Source organism: Anolis carolinensis, chromosome 4 (genome assembly GCF_035594765.1).
Source record: "Anolis carolinensis isolate JA03-04 chromosome 4, rAnoCar3.1.pri, whole genome shotgun sequence".
In the NCBI taxonomy this organism is placed as follows: domain Eukaryota; kingdom Metazoa; phylum Chordata; class Lepidosauria; order Squamata; family Dactyloidae; genus Anolis; species Anolis carolinensis.
In genome coordinates this window covers 245,177,827-245,192,650 of record NC_085844.1, presented here as the reverse complement: position 1 = coordinate 245,192,650, position 14,824 = coordinate 245,177,827, and the positions used below count along the sequence as shown (strand labels likewise).

Below are 14,824 nucleotides of genomic sequence, written 5' to 3'. Positions count from 1 at the left end.
CTAAGTCTAAAGTTTAAAACAGGGGCCAGGTATATGACCTTGGAGGGCCGCATCCGGCCCACGGGCCTTAGTTTGGGGACCCCTGTCCTAGAGCATTGGGAAAGGTGCCTTTGGAAATGTTTGGGGGATCCTAGGTGAAGAACCAACCCTTCATATCTCACGGTGCTGTGATTCAAGGGAAGGACCTAGCAGATCCACTTGGACTGGATCTGCACTGCCACGTAATCATGATGTTTAACTGCATTATATATGGATGTACTCCAGGCATGGGCAAACTTGGGCCCCCCAGGTGTTTTGGACTTCAACTCCCGCAATTCCTAACAGCCTACCGGCTGTTAGGAATTGCGGGAGTTGAAGTCCAAAACACCTGGAGGGTCCAAGTTTGCCCATGCCTGGATACCGATCCTACAATGCGGTTGCAACTGCATTACATGGCAGTGCAGATCCAGCCTTGAAGGCACACACAATGGAGAATGATTCCAGGCGCAATGAAGCCGGGCAAGGTCTGCAAAGCAGCCGCATCCTTTTCCTGGGGAAATGAGGCTCCTTTTCTCTGCGAGGAAAGCTCCAAAAAGGGAGGGATGGAGGGAAGGAAGGAAGGAAGGAGAGGCAGGGAAATCCCAGGCTTGCAACCTTTTCCCTCCCCGCCCGCGCCATGTTTTCTCTCCTTGCAGAAGGCGAGCAGCTGCTGGGCAGGCAAAGCCCCAGGCAAGGGATTCCCTGGCTCCAGGGAAGGGATGCCAACTCCCCAAAGTGGGAAAAGGAGAGAAGGAAAGGGAAGGGAGGGGTGAGGAAGGAAGGGAGAGGAGGGAAACCCCCGCACCAAAGGCTTGCTGGAAAAAAAAAGGAATCCCTCTGCATGCAGGGTCTTTCTCACCCCCCCCCCTCCCCGCCCTGCGCCCAATAACATTGCTTTCCACAACACTGAAAGCAATGCATGCATGCCATATCAGGAGAGACAGGGTTGCATGGCTGGGAGAGGGGAAAGAAAGGCAGAAAAATCAGAATATCCTTTTACCGGATTTTTTAAAAATCCCTTTCTCCAAAAAAAGGGCGATCCCGGATTTCCCAGCAACCCACCGCTCTGCCTTCAATCCTCCACAGAGGAGTAGTTCCAGGTCTTGAAAAGGATAGGAGTAGTATATTTTCGAAGGTGGAGGCTTGTAAGATAATATATTGGCCCCTGTTTATCAAAGGCCCTCCCTGACAGCTATATAACCCAGAATATCAAGGATGACAATCCATAAAGTCTGCTTTGAACTGGATTATCTGAGTCCACACTGCCATATAACCCAGTCCAATGTGGATTTTATACAGCTGTGTGGAAGGGGCACAAGATATAAGGATCATGTAAAGGGAGTGGGTGGGGGTGGTTACTATATACACTACTTTGCGGTTCACTTTTCACGGATTCGCTGTTTCGCGGTTTTGCAATAAACTCTAAAAGACTATTATAAATCATAAAAAATTACCATGTACAGCCTAAGGAAGGGAGGAAGGAGAAGCCAAAAGGAGAGAAAAGGAGCCCAAGCGGCAACAGGAGGAGAAGGAGGCGATTTATCAACACACGATTGGTTGATAAAGACTTAAAATAGTGTAAAAAGGTAAAGGTTTACCCTGACGTTAAGTCCCGTCATGTCTGACTCTGGGGGTTGGTGCTCATCTCCATTTCTAAGCCGAAGAGCTGGCGTTGTCCGTAGACACCTCCAAGGTCATGTGGCTGGCATGACTGCATAGAGCGCCGTTACCTTCCTGCCGGAGCGGTACCAATTGATCTACTCACATTGGCATGTTTTCGAACTGCTAGGTTGGCAGAAGCTGGAGCTAACAGCGGCTGCTCCCGCCACTCCCTGGGTTTGAACCTGGGATCTTTCGGTCTGCAAGTTCAGCAGCTTCAGTGCTTTAACACACTTCGCCACCAGGGTAGAATTACTAAAATTATGTATAAATATTAAAATAAATATAGTGTCCCTACTTCGCGGACTTTCACCTATTGTGGGTGGTCCTGGAACCTAACCCACGCGATAAGTGAGGGAACACTGTATATATATATATATGGCCCTACCTTTGCAGGAGATGGTAAAGGGCTTTTTTATATTAAAAAAAACTACATATATGAGCCCTTCTTTTATTGGATCCTATAAAAGGGGGAACTTTGAAAGATATAGATATATACCCCCTTCTTTTACAGGATGTAACAAGGGGGTGCTTTACAAGCAATATGCTCCCTGAGTTGCTATGAGTTTTCCAGGATGTATGGCCATGTTCCTGAAGCATTTTCTCCTGACGTTTCACCTACATCTATTGCAGGCATCCTCAGAGGTTGTGAGGTCTGTTGGAAGCTAGGCAAGTGGGGTTGATATATGTGCAATAATATCCAGGGTGGGAGAAAGAAGTCTTGTCTGTTGTAGGCAAGTCTGAATGCTGCAATGAATCACCTTGATTAGCATTAAAAAGCCTTTCAACTTCAAAGCCTGGCTGCTTCCTGCTTAGGGTAGTCCTTTGTTAGGAGGTTTTAGCTGGCCCTGATTGTTTGATGTCTGGAATTCATCTGTTGTCCTGATTTTAGAGTTTTTGTTTAATACTTGTAGCCAGATTTTGTTCATTTTCATGGTTTCCTCCTTTCTGTTGAAATTGTCCACATGCTTGTGGATTGCAATGGCTTCTCTGTGTAGAGAATGCTTCTGGAAACATGACCATACAGCTGGGAAAACTCACAGCAACCCAGTGGTTCTGGTCCTGAAAGCCTTGGACAACACATTATATGCCCCCTCATTATCAGGATCTAATACTGAGGGTTCCTTCTTTACTAAATATATAACCCCCCCTCCCTTGCAGGATCTTCTAAAGGGGGAAAATTTGCAATACATATATATATGTTTTGAGGATCTTATCAAAAGGGAGGTTTACAAGATATTATACATATAGTAGAGTCTCACTTATCCGACACTCGCTTATCCAACATTCTGGATTATCCAACGCATTTTTGTAGTTAATGTTTTCAATACATCGTGATATTTTGGTGCTAAATTCGTAAATACAGTAATTACTACATAGCATTACTGCGTATTGAACTACTTTTTCTACCAAATTTGTTGTATAACATGATGTTTTGGTGCTTAATTTGTAAAATCATAACCTAATTTGATGTGTAATAGGCTTTTCCTTAATCCCTTGTTATTGTCCAACATATCTGCTTATCCAACGTTCTGTCGGCTGTTTATGTTGGATAAGTGAGACTCTACTGTATATGTGTGTATATATATGTGCCCCTTGTTTTGAGGATCTTATCAAAAGGGAGGTTTACAAGATTGATACACACACACACACACACATATACATACAGTGTGTGTGTATATATATATATATATATATATGCCCCTGTTTTGAGGATCTTATCAAAAGGGAGGTTTACAAGATATTTTATATATATATATATATATATACATCCTTGTTTTGAGGATCTTATCAAAAGGGAGGTTTACAAGATATTTTATATATATATATATATACATCCTTGTTTTGAGGATCTTATCAAAAGGGAGGTTTACAAGATATTATATATATATATACACACACACACACACACACACACACACATACAGTGTGTGTGTGTGTGTATATATATATATATATATACACCCCCTTGTTTTGAGGATCTTATCAAAAGGGAGGTTTACAAGATTTTTATATGTGTATATATGCATTTATGTGTATATATATGTGTGTATCCCCTGATTTCAGGATCTTGCAAAGAGAGTGGTTTGCAAGACCAAAACTCTGCGACTGGCCTTGTGCCTCAGGCAGCGTTTGATCTGGTGGGTCCCTAGGTATTTCCCTCCAAGGAAAAGGAAGCCACTCGGATAAAAGGCTTGGGGTACAAGAAAGATCCCCCCCCCCAAAAAGAGAGAGAGAGAGAGAGAGAGAGAGAGAGAGAGAGAGAGAGAGAGAGAGAGAGAGAGAGAGAGAGAGAGAGAGGGAAACTGCCCAGATTTGTTGTATGTCTTTCGGGCTGTATGGCCATGTTCCATAAGTATTCTCTCCTGACGTTTCGCCCACATCTATGGCAGGCATCCTCAGAGGTTGTGAGGCAACACATTGCCCAGATTTGCTTCCTCCCAAAACGATCTTGAGGACACCCAACGCCTTGCAAGCCCTGCTCTCTCCCTCTTAGTGTTCCCAAGGAGAAACCTTTTTTCTTTCCTTGAGAATCTTTGGCAAAACCTGGCACATGTCTCTCATGAGGAGCCAGCCTTGCAGCCCATGGCAGGAGCCTCGGGAGGGAGAGGCGGAGAGGGGCTCCAGGCAAGACCCCGAACCCCGAAGACACCAGCAATATCTCCCTCCCCGTTGCCCCCTCCTTCTTCCCCATTGCAATCCGGCCGCACACTTGATGCATTCATCCAACAACACGCGCCTGCCAGTCAGTGCCTTCCTTCCCTTCCCTTCCGAGGCTAAATGTGATACAGATGTCTATCTCCTTGGCAAGACTGTATCGCCTTTGGACCCTTCCCCTCTTCCCCAAGCCTTTGCTAAGGGGCCCAGGTCTCTTCCCAAAATATATAGGTAGCAAAACCTCAGCAAAAAGAGGGCGAAGCCGCACAGGAAAGGCGAGGCGAGGCAAGGTTGGATCCGATTTCACTCCTTTGCGCTCCCAAGGAAACACCTCCCCCTCCCTTTTGCCCAATCCTGGGCAGAGTTGCCCTCACCAATGGAGGTCCCTCTTTTTTTTTCCCTTCTTTTTTCTTTGCAAAGACACCAACCGAACCCAAAGTGCGGGGTTTGGACTCACGTTTGGTGCATCCGAGATCCCTGCCGCACATCCGTTCCCTTCCTTCAACCCTTTTTCCCTCGGTGGCTTCCTCTTTTTCGCCGGGTAAAAGCTCCAGAATCGGCACCCTTTTTGGGGAGGAAGAAGGGGGTGCTCCGGGGGAGGAGGAGGAGGAGGTGGAGGTGGGGAAGCCACTTGGAGAAAAAAAAAATCAAATCAAAAAAAGGGGAAGAAAAATACTGGCTGGCAGGGTCTCTCCACTGCGCAGGCGTCCCCCAGCCCCGGCGATTGACTTCCGAAAGCAAAGGGCTGTTTTTTTTTTTGCACTTCCTTGCCTGCTCGGCTTTATTTATTTATTTGGCAGGATCTGGGCGAGAAGGGGGGGGGGGGGGGGAAGAAGAAGGAAGGAAGGAAGAAGATCTGTCGCTGGCTTGATCCTTTCTGCCCACCTCCGCTTGGCTGCTTTCCTCGGCCTTTCCCCGATTGCAAGGCATCCCGAGCAAAAAAAGAGATGAACCTTCTTCCTGCAGCTTGCAAGAGCAGCCCAGAGGAGTCAAAGGGGGGAGGACAAACTCACCTCTGCAATGCATCTCCTGCCAGATTTCTCCCCTCTCCTTCCTTCTTCCCCCTTCTCTCTCTCCAGGGAAAGAAACTCCTGCATGGCCAGGCGCTTTCCCTGCCTTGGATCTTAATCTGAATTAATGATGGGACCCTTAGGATCCCCTTTCCATACCGGTTGAGAGAGCTGCTGGGCTTTTTTAATTGTACCCCTGAGCATGTAAAGCAGCTATGGACAAATTTGGGCCCTCCAGGTGTTTTGGACTTCAACTCCCACAATTCCTAACAGCCAGTAGGCTTGTGGTATGTCTCTCGGGCTGTTTGGCCATGTTCCAGAAGTGTTCTCTCCTGACGTTTCGCCCACATCTACCGTGTTTCCCCGAAAATAAGACAGTGTCTTATATTACTTTTTGCTCCCAAAGATGCTCTAGGTCTTATTTTCAGGGGATATCTTATTTTTCAATGAAGAAGAATTCACATTTATTGTTCAACAAAAAATGAACATTTATTATATACTGTACAGTAGTTGTCATCACAAACCAGCATAACCAGATAAACTGTGAATCCTATCAAGAATTTCTTCTTACTACCATTATTTCCATGTACAACAGTATGGTACGTACATTTACTGATCCTACATGATCTAGTGTTCTGTTTAGCGGGCATGCTTCCAAACAAAAACTTTGCTAGGTCTTACTTTTGGGGGAGGCCTTATATTTAGCAATTCAGCAAAACCTCTACTAGGTCTTATTTTCTGGGGATGTCTTATTTTAGGGGAAACAGGGTATGGCAGGCATCCTCAGAGGTTGTGAGGCATGGATAAACTAGGCAAGGAAGGAAAAAATATATACAGTAGACTCTCACTTATCCAACGTTCTGGATTATCCAACGCATTTTTGTAGTCAATGATTTCAAAACATCGTGATATTTTGGTGCTAAATTCGTAAATACAGTAATTACAACATAACATTACTGCATATTGAACTACTTTTTCTGTCAAATTTGTTGTATAACATGATGTTTTGGTGCTTATTTTGTAAAATCATAACCCAATTTGATGCTTAATAGGCTTTTCCTTAATCCCTCCTTATTATCCAACGTATTCACTTATCCAATGTTCTGCCAACCCGTTTATGTTGGATAAGTGAGACTCTACTGTACCCTGTTTCCCCTAAAATAAGACATCCCCAGAAAATAAGACCTAGTAGAGGTTTTGCTGAATTGCTAAATATAAGGCTTCCCCCGAAGTTAAGACCTAGCAAAGTTTTTGTTTGGAAGCATGCCCGCCAAACAGGAATTTTGCCAGATTGTGAGCCGCCCTGAGTCTCTTCGGGTGAGAAGGGCGTCATAGAAATGATGGAAATAAATAAATAAACAGAACACCAGAGCATGCAGGATCGGTAAATGTACATACCATAAAGTGTTGTACATGGAAATATTGGTAGTAACAAGAAATCCTTGATAGGATTCAGTTTGTCTGGTTATGCTGGTTTATGATGACAACTACTGTATAGTATATAATAAATGTTCATTTTTTTGTTCAACAATAAATGTGAATTCTTCTTCATGGAAAAATAAGACATCCCCTGAAAATAAGACCTAGAGCATCTTTGGGAGCAAAAATTAATATAAGACACTGTCTTATTTTTGGGGAAACACGGTATCTGTGGAGAGTCCAGGGTGTGACAAGAGTCCTTTGTCAGTTGGAAGCCAGCATTAATGTTTCAGTTAATCACCCTAATTAGCATGGGAAAGGTTTGTCTCTTACCTGGGGGGCATCCTTTGTTCAGAGTCATTAGCTGTCCTTGGGGCTCCTCTGCCCTCAGAGTGTTGCTTCCCATCTACTGTTTTGATTTTTGAGTTTTTTAATACTGGTAGCCAGATTTTGTTTATTTTCATGGTTTCCTCCTTTCTGTTGAAGTTTTCCACATGCTTGTGGATTTCAATGGCTTCTCTGTGTAGTCTGACATGATAGTTGTTGAAGTGGTCAAGCATTTCTGTGTTCTCAAATAATATACTGTGTCCATGTTGGTTCATCAAGTGCTCTGCTATGGCTGATTTCTCTGGTTGAATCAGTCTACAGTGTCTTTCATGTTCTTTGACTTGTTTGGGTGCTGTGTTTGGTGGTCCCTATGTATACTAGTCCACAGCTGCATGGGATCCGGTAGACTCCTGCAGAGGAGAGAGGATCCCTCTTGTCTTTCGCTGACCATAGCATTTGTTGGATTTTCTTTGTGGGTCTGTAGATAGTTTGTAGGTTGTGCTTCTTCATCAGTTTGCCTATGAGGTCAGTGGTTCCCTTGATGCATGGTAAGAACACCTTTCCTCTGGGTGGATCTTTGTCTTGACTCTCATGGCTTGTTCTTGGCCTTGCAGCCTACCGGCTGTTAGGAATTGTGGGAGTTGGAAGTCCAAACACCTGGAGGGCCCAAGTTTGCCCAGGCCTGATGTAAAGTGTGCTTTTTCCCCATGAAAGGATCTTTGGCAGGGCAATAATGTCCTGGAAGCCCTGGAAACGACACCAAAAAAGCCCACTCTATGGTTCAGATTTGTGGATGATACCTTCAACATTTGGAGCCATGGAGAAGAATGTCGTACCTCAGGTTAGCTTCACCTTGGCTAAAGACACCAAGCCACACACAGGAAGTATTCTTTTGTAGTTTATTTAGGAAATAGGCAAAAGATAGTTCATAAAAGGGTAAAAGTTCAGTTCCAAAAAATAGGTACAAAACAAGGCTGTAAGCAATAAGTCCATAGAAACATAGAGCATAAAACAAGGTCTTTTTCATAGAAGCCAAAAGTTCCAACAAACAATATATCCACGAGATATTACAGGAAAGCAAACTTGGCACAGGAAAGCAGACTTGTGTCTTGATCAAGCGATGGAGTTGCATTGACAGAGATCTCTCTACCAGCAGACTGTTTTAAAAGCATGACATAAATGCATTCCTTTGTCTTTTGACCTCCCGTTTATTAGCTATGCAAAGACTTCTCAGCAACCCTCTAAATTTCAGTCTTGTAGCCTGATCAAGATCCTTAGAGTCAAGGCCACTGAGTTCGTTACTCTTATTAGGAGGTGGCAAAGCGCTATCTTCCCTTTCTGCTTCCTGCACCTGAAAGTCCTCATTAGAAACAACATCATGATTTATTCCCATGGGAACAACTCCCTGCTCTTCATTTTCCACAGCCGGAACGCTCCTATAATCCCCAGCATCAGAGTCATTTTCAAATTCATCCTGAATCCCATCATTATGCACATATAACCCAGAATCCTCATCAGAGCCACACGAAAGCAAAGGCTGAGTCACAACAAAGAAGAACTCAACAAGTTCCTGGACCACAGGGTTGTTGTATGTCTTTCGGGCTCCTGGACCACCTCAACAGCATGTCAGACTACACAGAGAAGCCATTGAAATCCACAAACATGTGAACAATTTCAACAGAAAGGAGGGAACCATGAAAATGAACAAAATCTGGCTGCCAGTATTTAAAACAACTCTTAAAATCAGGACAGTAAATAAACAACAACTCTCAGAAGACAGGGGAATTCCAGACATGACTCAATCAGGGCCAGCTAATATCTTCCAACAAAGGATTCTCCCAGGCAGTAAGCAGTCAGACGTTGAAGCTGAAAGGCTTTTCAATGGTAATGGGGTCGGGCTGTGGCGCAGGCTGCTGAGCAGCCTGCTGCAATAAATCACTCTGACCATGAGGTCATAAGTTTGAGGCCAGCCTGTGGTGGGGTGAGCACCCGTCAATTAAAAATAAAAAATAGCCCCTGCTCGTTGCTGATCTAGCAACCCGAAAGATAGTTGCATCTATCAAGTAGGAAATAAGGTACCACTTATAAAAGTGGGGAGGCAAGTTTAACTAATTTACAACGTTGGAATGAGGAAGTGCCGTCACAGTAGATAATGAAGCAGCTGCTCCCCCCTGTGGCCAGAATCGAACATCCCCTCAGGAGAAGGTTAAATTGCCTCTGCGTCTGTCTGTCTTGGTTCGATGTGTTTATGGGCATTGAATGTTTGCCCTATATGTATATAATGTGATCCACCCTGAATTCCCTTCGGGGTGAGAAGGGCGGAATATAAATACTGTAAATAAATAAAATAAATAATCAAGGTGGCCAATTGAAACATTCACACCTGCTTCAAACAGACAGGAGTTCTTTCTCCTACCCTGAGCATTCCACAGATATATAACCCCCACTTGCTAGTTTCTAATATACCTCAACCTCTGAGGATGACTGCCATAGATGCAGGTGAAACATCAGGAAATAATGTTTCTGGAACATGGCCCAGAAAACTCACAGCAACCCAATGAAACATTCGGCAGGGAGTTGGACTGGATGGCCCTTGTAGTCTCTTCCACTCTATGATTCTGAGAGAGCATGGGTCAGAAGCGAACTGAGGGTACAAGTTGTAATATATTTGAAAACACAAAGTTTTAAAAAACTTGGCATTATACTATGTATATGTCCTTTGACCAGAAGCTGGCCACTTGTAGTGCCTCTGGTGTCTCTGTGAGAAGGTCCTCCATTGTGCATGTAGCAGGGCTTAGGCTGCATTGTAGTAGGTGGTCTGTGGTTTGCTCTCCACACTCGCATGTTGTGGACTCCACTTTGTAGCCCCATTTCTTAAGGTTGGCTCTGCATCTCGTGGTGCCAGAGCAAAGAGAGCATGGGTAACACCTGGCTTGAAAACAGTCCATCTGAAAGGAACCTAGGAATATTAATAGATAACAAGCTGGACAGTGTGATGCGGCAACTAAAAAAGGCCAATGTGAATTTAGGCTACATCAATAATATAGTATCAGATTGAGGGAAGTATAAAAAGGTAAAGGTTTCCCCTGACGTTAAGTCCAGCCGGGTCCAACTTTGGGGGTTGGTGCTCATCTCCATTTCTAAGCCGAAGAGCCGGCATTGTCCGTAGACACCTCCAAGTTCATGTGGTCGGCATGACTGCATGGGACGCCGTTACCTTCCCGCTGGAATGGTACCTATTGATCTACTCACATTTGCATGTTTTTGAACTGCTAGGTTGGCAGAAGCTGGAGCTTAACAGCGGATGCTCACTCCGCTCCCCGGATTTGAACCTGGGACCTTTTAGTCTGCAAGTTCAGCAGCTCAGCGCTTTAACACAAGTATAGGCTGACTCTATTCAGCTTCAATTAGGCCTCACCTGGAATAACATTGTTTCCAGTTCTGAGCACCACAATTTAAGAAAGATATTGACAAGTGGAAGTGTTCCCAGAGAAGGGCCACCAAAATGGTCAAAGGTCTGCAAACCAAGCCCTATGAGGAACAGTTGAGGGAGCTGCTTTTCTCGGAGAAGATAAGGGTGAGATGTTAAAAATTTGAAAGGATAACAACAACAACAACAACAACTTGATTTTTACATATCCCCACCATCGAAGGGATTTGGAGTGGTTTACAAGTGGGATCATGCCCAATAATATCAAATTATATAGAATATCAATAATAACCAAATAAAAACACATTTAAAAAAGCAAATAAACTTATAATAAACTAATAAAACAATTTAAACAACAAAGCATAAAAACATCATTAAAATATATCAAAACCTACTGGCTGTTAGGAATTGTGAGGGTTGAAATCCAAAACACCTGGAGGGCCAACGTTTGCCCATGCCTGTAGTAGAATCATAAGAGTCAGAGTGTCTCATCACCCAAGGGCACAAGAAATCCAGACCTAGAACACCTCCAATGACAGTTGAACAGCTCCAGGTTTTAGTCTAAACCTTAAAATAACTTTAGCAAGATTCTGGACCTCATATATGAACTATAGAGTATCCCTCGTGGCTGAGTAAGATTTTCTTCCAAGGGTAAGGTCTTGGCGGTGGGTCCATAAGTGACTGTGGAGACCTTTCAGGATGCGCATGCTCTTTTTTACATAATGAGGACATACATTTCCAGGTGGAAGGTGGTCTCGACAAGGGTTTCCTTGAGGCACCGTCTTCCTCTCAGCATGTTTCTCCCTTTTCTCTCCATTAAAATTCACAACACTGTTCATAACAGCTGACTTCCAGTTTCAACACTCGAGGGCCCGGGCTTCCCCTGGCCACATTTCTTAAGGTCAGCTTTAAGTCAATTTTAAAATATTAGTTGAGAATAAAGTAACTGCTTTGGGAGATGATGATCAGGCATTTGGGAAACATGGCATTCAGTCTAGCAAAATTTTATTTTTATCGTGTCAGAAATGACTTGAGAACATACTGCTTCTGGTGTGAGAGAATTGGCTGTCTACAGAGATATCACCCAGATGTGTTACTGGGAGGCTTCTCTCATGTCCCTGCAAGCTAGAGCTGACAGACGGAAGCTCACTCCATCTTGCAGATTCGAACCAGCAACCTTCTGGTCAACAACCCAACTTTCAGGTCACAGTTCACAAGGATTTAACCCATTGCACCACTGCGGCTCCTCCAGCAAAAGTTGATGGCAGAGTGCTTCGAAGCTGTATGTTTGTTGTTTGGTTGGTTTGTATGTTTGTACCACAAAGACTTCATGGATCTAGACCAGACTTGGCGTACCTACCCTTCAGTATCCAACCTAAAATAATTGAGGGGTTTGAACTAAAAGAGCTACCTCTTTTGGACACTGAGTTGAGGGAAATAAAAGGAACATAGCATCTTTTTTTCCACTGGCTTAGTTTTCATACATCTCACTATCAAGAGGTTTCTTCTAATGGTCACACAAAATCTAACATGCCTTTAATATAAACCTGTCACATCTCGTGCTGCCTATGGGGGGCAGCAGAGAGCAGCCCATTGCTTTATTCTGCATCATCTCATGCCTTCAGGACTAAAGAATACTTTTAAGGTCCCAAACTTATTTTCATGCCAATTTTATATTACTTATTAGTCACTTTGAACTTTCTTTTGAAGGAAGGAGGCAGTATTTTTCTCCCTCTCCTCCCCACTAAACGTAAATAACTCAGTAAACATTATTGCATGCTCAGGTATTCGGTAATTTCAGATTTTGAAAACAAAGTCAACCTGCTCAGAAGGTTAAGGAATTTGGTGGAAACAGCCTTTGGCTACAAATGGTTTAAGAGCTGCAGTCTGGAAACAGATGGTTTTGCAATGTGCTGGACTCTTGTCTTGGACTGCGGCAGTAAATTGCTTATATCCCTGGAGACTCTTACTCCAAAGAAATCCCATTATCCTCCGGGAAGAAAAGGCTTAAAAACCAAAGGCTGTTGATTGAAACAAAGGACACCGCAAACATGTAAAAAATAAAAAATACACACATAGCCAGCCATGAATGAACCCAAGTCACACTTTTTTCATTTGGAGAGTGTTAGTTTAGCTGGAGTCTGATGAAAACAATACTGGGATTCGTTGAGGAAAAGGCTGAATATGAAATACGGTGAATTTTGCAGAGCATTTGTAGAAGATTCATCTCAGTCTCTTCTCCATTGAGGCTGAAAAAAGGAAAGTCCTGCCCATTTTTCTTAACCTAGCCTATGCATATTTGGGGATATGGAGCTAGGGAAAAATAGAGGGTTTTGGTGCAATTCTGTGCATATTTGCTCAGGTATTAGACCCATGATGAGTGCATCTGCACTGTAGAATGGATGCAGTTTGAAACCACTTTACCTGCTATGGCTTAGTTCTATGGAATTATAGTAGTACTTCATGGTTGATTGATATTATTACTGTTGTATTAACTCTTGTTTTATTGTCTTATTGTGTTTTATCTGTTGTATATTGTGTAATGTGTAATGTATTTATACTGTTGTTTTTGTAAACTATGCTGATCGGGCTTTGCCCCATGTGAGCCGCCCCGAGTCCCCACGGGGAGATGGTGGTGGGGTATAAATAAAGATGATGATGATGATGATGATGATGATGATGATTATTATTATTATTATTATTATTATTATTATTATTATTATTTTATTATGACACAGCAAACAAGATAGACATGCTGGACCTCGTATCACAAAATCACAATTCGAACACTTCCCAAGTGTCTAGGACTGTGTGATGTATTTTCGGATGATGCACGCAGATCCTAGCAGAGTGGCCTTTTGCAGTTGGCAGATCGTAATTTTGTCAATGTCTATTGTTTCCAAATTCTGGCTGAGATCTTTTGGCACAGCACCCAATGTGCCCATCACCACCAGGACCACCTGTACTGGTTTCTGCCAGAGTCTTTGAAGTTCAATCTTGAGGTCCTGATAGCGGCTGAGTTTTTCCTGTTGTTTTTCGTCGATGCGACTATCACCTGGGATGGCGACATCAATGATCCAAACCTTTTTATTTTCCACAACTGTGATGTCTGGTGTGTTGTGTTCCAGAACTTTGTCAGTCTGGATTCTGAAGTCCCACAGTATCTTTGCGTGCTCATTTTCCAATACTTTTGCAGGTTAGTGATCCCACCAGTTCTTTACTGCTGGGAGGTGGTACTTGAGGCATAAGTTCCAATGGATCATTTGGGCCACATGGTTGTGCCTCTGTTTGTAGTCTGTCTGTGTGATTTTCTTACAGCAGCTGAGGATATGATCAATGGTTTCATCGGTTTCCTTGCACAGTCTGCATTTTGGGTCATCAGCTGATTTTTCGATCTTGGCCTTAATTGCATTTGTCCGCAGGTGCCATCTTGACGTGGTGGGGGAGGGGGGCTTAACCATTCCAATGATGACTGAGGACTGTGCTGGTGGTAGTGTAACTACCAGCAGGTCCAACCAAGCCAGAGAGGCCTCAGCTGAGGAGTGGAACCAAGTGCACCTAACCCATTAGCATTATGGAGAAACAAACCAAAACGAAGTCTATACTGGCTTGGTCGTCGCCCAGGATAAAAAGAACCGTGATGGATGCTGCTGATTCTGGACATCCATCTACAAATGAGCTACGGTATCAAAATACAAATGAACAGTCACAGAAGCGGCAGAAATATACAATGCCAGAAAACCACATTATTATTATTATTATTATTATTATTATTATTATTATTATTATTATTATTGTAGTTTGAGAAGGTGTTTACTTTTTACCCTCAGTGAAAGAACATTGGTACCTCACCTAACTACTGCTCCCAGATTCAATGGTATTGAAACACAGTTGTTAGAGTGATCTTTCAACTCATTCATTCTACAATGTAGTGGAGTTCTGAGATTTGTAGTTTGGCAAAGTATTTAGACTTGTCTAAATACTCAGGAGAGTGGGTGGATTTGAGCTCATTAGCAGAGAATTCTAAGTTTGGCATCTAGCTGAAAGCCTCAGGATTCTAGAGGATGGAGACACACATTTAAACTGATATCACACTAGTACAGTTCTGTGATGCAGAAGCACTGTGAGTTGGCAAACTGGGGAGCAGGAAAGGCATTGCTATCACCACTTGCTCTCAAAGTTGGATTAAGTAGAATTTGGAGATACTATTCCTTGGGTTACAGTTATAGTAGTCATGTTAGCAAAGAATGATGGGAGTTGTCCAAATTTTATGCCCATATTCTGGTCTGAACTAGAAGCTGCC

At 43.3% G+C, this 14,824-nt stretch overlaps 1 protein-coding gene and 1 long non-coding RNA gene across 3 annotated transcripts in view; both read right to left on the bottom strand.

The window, feature by feature from the left end:
- The window catches only part of rgs19 (regulator of G protein signaling 19), an 84,543-nt gene extending 79,079 nt beyond the window's left edge, over window positions 1-5,464 (bottom strand). The window contains exon 1 of one of the 2 annotated variants that reach the window (XM_008110212.3): window positions 5,349-5,464. The gene's annotated coding sequence lies outside the window, so the exon portion shown is untranslated. Of the gene's footprint in view, window positions 1-4,792; window positions 5,117-5,348 lie in introns of those variants that run through there. The other variant, XM_003220718.4, reaches the window with a different exon arrangement.
- LOC134298543 (uncharacterized) overlaps window positions 1-14,824 on the bottom strand; it is a 243,715-nt gene that overhangs the window by 184,693 nt on the left and 44,198 nt on the right. The gene's annotated exons all lie outside the window — the stretch shown is intronic.